The following is a 6,000-nucleotide window of genomic DNA, read 5'->3' as shown; positions in this document are numbered from 1 at the left end:
CTGTTGGCTGTATGTGTCCAAGTTGTAATCGCTCATCAAGTAACTCATTCAAATGGTGCAGCTTTTCTCTTGCTAAAGGCCACTGGTGGACCCAGACGGGAGTATCTGTAACCATGGCAGGTTTTGGGTAAGCTGCCCCCGCCCCGCCGGATGGGAGGGGCGCCTGGCGGCGGCTGCGGCCCCAGGCACATAAGAGGGGAAAAAAAACCCCAAAACCTGAGGTTTTAAGACAAGAACAGGGAGGGATCCTTAAAGCCATCGCTACAGGCAAAACAGACCCGACCTGGGGAAAACTATTCACCCATCACTAAAACCAAAGCGGGATAAGGAAAAAGGGAACAAGACAACCTCCTCCCCCCCCTCCCTCTTCCTGGGCTTAACACCATCTCTACCTCCCTCCCCTGCCCCCTGAGCGGGACTGGGCGGGAAGAGGGAATGGGGGCCACAGTCAGCCAATCACACGTTGCCTTTTGCTGCAGTTTACTAAGAGGAAACCTACAATAATAACCAAATATAAGAACATTAATATATACAAAATGAACAATGTACTATTTCTCACCACTCGGTGCCCAAATGACCGATACTCTGTCTGTTTTTTGGCCCAGCTTCCTGCACCTGCTTGTTAACGAGACTTGGAAAGCCAGACAGTGTCCTTGGTCTCATTAACAGCAACTCTTATCATCAGAGCATTCTTATCAACATTCTTCACATACAAAACCCAAAGCTTCTGAGAGGAAAATTAACTCCATCCCTGCTAAAACCAAGACAGTATTCACCCCTTATTTCATACCATTCACTCCATGCCCATACACACACACACAGACTGCCTATACCTGTCTAGGAAACTTTTTACTTGCCTCCGGACTCTAATCTGTTAATTTCTCTGTTTGCACTGCCTGTCCATTTCCACTTAAAGATCTTATAACTTAACGCTGCGCCTTACACGGCAACAATACCAACCTGGATGTATCACTTGTTCTAACGGGGTCGACCTGCGACACCACACACACCAGAACACTCAGCTGTAGCACAAATACAGATCAGCTGGAATGAGCTTACGTCCACACCAACAACACTGAACAGTATCAAAAGTATGACACCATTGACACAAAGGGCACACAAACACACACAAAAAAGCACGACACCATCGACACAAAGAACACACACACAAACACGCCACCTCTATAGCGAGGAAGCTCCAAAGACTGATGGCTCCTTTTCCGGATCTATGGGACCTGGATCAAAGGGATTTTCCGGCTCGCTGTTAGTCTTTGTTTCCATGGACGAAGGAGCGGACGGGGTAACGGGTGCTGTTGAATCTCCTTTATGCGTGTGATTCTTTAAGGCTTCAAACATTACACGCCACGCCAGTAATAGCCTTTGAGCAGCAGGGTCACCCCGCGTTGCACAGTCCCATAGTTCAACGCTTATACTGTCCCAGGTGCCCACTGTATATATATTAGAGGTGTTAGCATCTGATACGTGAGCGGACACCCAAGTCAACAAGCTCTTCAGGTCAGTGTTATTAATAGCACAGTTCTGTTCCTCTAATGCTTTTTTTAGAATCGTTAAAATTGATTTATGTTCATTTGTCAAATCCCACTGAAGTGGGACATATTGATTCAGTCCGTTATTTCACACCTGCACAGGATAAGCCATCCCTAGCACTGCTCCTTCCTTTAAAGCTTCCTGCTGTACTTGTGCCCATTGCTTCCTTGGGTCAAAGGATGGTGCAGCAGGAACGGAGGAAAACAGTGGAGAGAGGCTTGGCAACGGGGGACTCGGCAAGGGAGATGGCAAGATGCCCTTGTCTGTTTTGTCTTCCAAGTCTATTAAGTTGTCTTGCGGCGGTGACTTAGCGGGCTTTGGACTCAGCTCTGCTGTCGTCGCCTGAGCAACAGCAGTTTGCACTCCCTTTTCTGCTTGCCACCATCTCAAAGTTTCAGTTTTCACTTTATATGCATCGTATTTGATCCCCCTCTTTGCTAATTAATTGCATGAGTAGCTTTACGATTGCCTCCTCTTCTGCCGAGAGGTTAGCTCCCATGAATAATTCCCAGCTGCTCACCTGTCCTCCAGGTGATGTCCCAGGCTTGAAGCTGCAGTCCTGCTGCAAGCTTGATTCGTTCAGCTGGGTTCCCTTCAGACGCTGGGTGCTGCACTGCAAAACCCCTTATCACACTGGGGTCACCATTGAAGGGAATGAGACATGGACTCCATTGTTTGGGGGAAATGGAGATGTTTATTGTTCTTTTTCTTCTCATTATATATTTTTTCCTTGTTCACGCGCTGAGCATACATATTTATGATTTGCTGTTGGCCCTGATTGTGCTTACTTCTGATTGGTTATTGATGCTCTCATCCAGTTTCTCCTTTGGTTTCCAGTTCCTCATTCTTACTCGATTACATTTTTCATTTCTTGCCTCTGAGTGCAGTTTCTTTTCCTGCACCTGTGTTTTGTCCTTTTCCTGACCTTATTTTACTGCTGTATCAACTAGGTTCATGTAGGTCTCTGTTGAATCTCCCAGAGTCATGTAGCAATGATTGCCTCTTGCCCAGCTTGTAGTTAGGTTATGTAGAGTCAGCTGGGGAAAGTGTTGAGATTTGGGTGATAACTGGAGATCTCAAGGGTGGGTATGTTGGTGTTACTGAAATTGAGGAAAGTAAAGACACAAATGCAAAGGAAACCAGGCTCCATTAGTTCTGTTACTCATGGAACAACTTGTTTGCACAGATGAAAAATGATTGAGTTTGTTTAAAGTGAAAGGGAATTCATGATATCCTGGTATGTTTTGGTCACTGTTAACCATTTTATGTTCTAACCTTGTGAGTGACAGTAACATTAAAACTGACAATATGTAAAAATACATGTATTAGTGGCAGAAACTACTGCCACTAAAATAAGAAGGGGACAGATATTTGTGTTTCACATATAAGAAGATGGACACAAAGCAATCGAGGGGACTTTTTTTTTTTTTTTTTTTACTGTGAAGATCTTCAAGAAGTGAATCGTGACGAGGACATAATCTACAAAATTGAGAAGATGATAGCAGCAAAAGGGAAAGGAAGGAAGAAACATCTGCTGATTAAGTGGTATGGCAGACCTCAGAAATTTAACAGTTGGATCTAGTGATTGGGGTTGGAGTGGGAGGAAATAGAAGGATGGCAGATGGGAGTTTCTACATCATACATGGGGCCCAGCTGAAGTGTCTCTATACCAATGCACGCAGCATGGGGAACAAACAGGAAGAGCTGGAGATGCGTGCACACGAGCAGGGCTACGACCTCGTTGGCATCACGGAGACGTGGTGGGATGACACATACGACTGGAGCGTCAACATGGAAGGGTATAGGCTTTTTAGAAAGGACAGGAAGGGGAGACGAGGAGGGGGTGTCACTCTCTACGTCAGCAACCGGCTGGAGTGTGTGGAGCTCCGCCTGGGGATGGAGGAGGAGCTGACAGAGAGCTTATGGGTCAAGATTAGAGGATGGGGACGGACAGGGGATGTTACGGTGGGGGTCTGTTACAGGCCGCCTGGCCAGGAAGACAGAGCAGACGAAGCGCTCTATAGTCAGATAGGAGCAGCCTCACGGTCACAGGCCCTGGTCCTCATGGGGGACTTGAACCACCCTGACATCTGTTGGAGAGACAACACGGCAGGGCACAGGCAGTCCAGGAGGTTCTTGGAATGCGTGGACGACAACTTCCTCCTGCAGGCGATAGAGGAGCCGACAAGGAGGGGTGCCATGCTCGACCTTGTGCTCACCAACAGGGAGGGGCTGGTGGGGGATGTGGAACTGATGGACAGCCTTGGCTGCAGCGACCATGACACGGTGGAGTTCAAGATCCACGGGGCAGCAAGGAAACTACATGGCAAGCTCTCTGCCCTAGACTTCAAGAGGGCAGACTTTGGCCTCTTCAGGGACCTGATGGGCCAAGTGCCATGGGAGGCGGCCCTGGAGGGAAGAGGGGCCCAGGAAAGTTGGTCCATATTCAAGGAGCACCTCCTCCAAGCTCAGCAGAGGTGCATCCCGATGAAAAACAAGTCGGGCAAAAAGGCCAGGAGGCCCACGTGGATGAGCAAGGAGCTCCGGTGATTGTTACCGTGGCTATTGATCTACTTAATCTTCTCCTATCATTATTTTCCCTATTCCTATACATCCTCCAGGCTCCTTCAATTAACTTCTCCAAATCCCACACCTCAGGCTCTTTTAGTCTTTGGAGTTTTTGTCTAATATCTTCGGATGACTGGCCCAAAAACAACGATACCAATTGTTGCTGCCCTACATCAGATGAGGGGTCTAAAGTGGTATATTTACACATTGCCAATCGCAATCTGTCTAAGAATTCCGTGGGGGTTTCAGTTTGCCCTTGCTTCACAGCATAAATTGCTGACCAATTTACAGCTTTCGGGATCGCGTTCTCCAATCCAAATTTTATCCAATCTTGGTATCGCTTTAATATGCGATAGTCTGTATTATCATTTGGATCCCAATTTGGGTCAGTCAGGGGAACACACTGATCGACTCCCCCTGCCAGCGTTCCGGCTGTAATTTGAGCCTGGACATGAGTTCAGGCGGTTTTTAGAATTAGCTGTTTCTCCGTCTCAGTCATTGCATTTAACATTATGTCTATATCTTTCCAGTCTGGGTCTTGATTTTTAATTATTAATTCAAATCTTTTGGCAATTCCCAGTGGATTCTGTTGCTCGTCCCTTGTCCACCAATGCCGTCACCCCGTCATAGAAGGCCACCAAATTGGTCAGGCACGATCTGCCCTTAGTGAAGCCATGTTGGCTGTCACCAGCAACAGTCCTTCAAGAACTGTTCCAGTATGGGCCCTTTCCATCCCTTTCCATGGGATACAGTCCAGATTGCTCCAGTGTGGGTCCCCCACAGGCTGCAGTTTCTGGCAGAAAGCTTGCTCCTGCATGTGCTCCTCTCCATGGGTCACGGTTCCTGCCAGGAGCCTGCTCCAGCTTGGGGTCTTCCATGGGCTGCAGTGTAGGTATTTGCTCCAACGTGATGCTCGGTGGGCTGCAGGGGGACAACCTGCATCACCATGGTCTTCACTATGGGCTGCAGGGGAATCTCAGCTCCAGCACCTGGAGCACCTCCTCCCCCTCCTTCTTCACTGACCTTGGTGTTTGCAGCTGTTCCTTTCCCAATAAATTCTTCACAATCAGGCTTTGGCAGATGCCTCTCAGTTTCTCTTCACATCTCCTCTCTCCACTTTAGCAGCCGGGCTGGGCCCAGACGGCCGCCCGGCGGGAGGCCAGAGAGTGAGGGCTGCAAGGCCCACAAGGCTCGTGCCTCCCACTCTCTACCCCTGCTTCAGCTTCTTCACATCATCTTCTATTTTTTTTTTTTTTTTTTTCCCCTGTTTTCCCCTTCTTAAATACCTTATCACAGAGGCGTTATCAGGGAACATTCTGCTACCAATTGGCTCGGCCCTGGCCAGCAGTGGGTCCGCCCTAGGCCCGGCCGAGTCCACTGAACAAAGGGGAAACAACTTCTAGCAGCTTCTTACAGAAGCTGCCACCATAGCCCCCCCTCACTAACAAAACCAACACACTGTTCTAATAGGTGGAGTCAGATGGCTGAGCATGTGAATTTTTGAAGATTTCCTAGTAAATATCCATCAGTATTGTGTCTGATTGCTATTTAGGGATTATTCTTCTTCATCTCGTTATTAGAAATACAACAATTGTATGAGAATGAGAACCAATTCTCTTTCCTGATTAATAGAGGTCAGTAACTGCTTCCTAAGTAGCTACAAAATTCTCTATACTCTTCTACATAATATTACAACATTATACACTAGAGAGAGAATATTTCCTAGACTCTGTGAATAAGTGGTTGGCTTCTGTAGATACAGACATATGTATAACATCCTATGTAACTGGATTTTTTCATTGCATGTAGAAGTGATACATTTTTTTCTGTGAAGGAAGTTGACTGATACATGTATATGATGGGAGGGAGGAAGGGGAAGATCTC

Source organism: Chlamydotis macqueenii, chromosome W (genome assembly GCF_036417535.1).
Source record: "Chlamydotis macqueenii isolate bChlMac1 chromosome W, bChlMac1.mat, whole genome shotgun sequence".
Lineage (NCBI taxonomy): Eukaryota > Metazoa > Chordata > Aves > Otidiformes > Otididae > Chlamydotis > Chlamydotis macqueenii.
The sequence above is the reverse complement of the archived record's forward strand: the minus strand, read 5'-3'. Positions refer to the sequence as shown.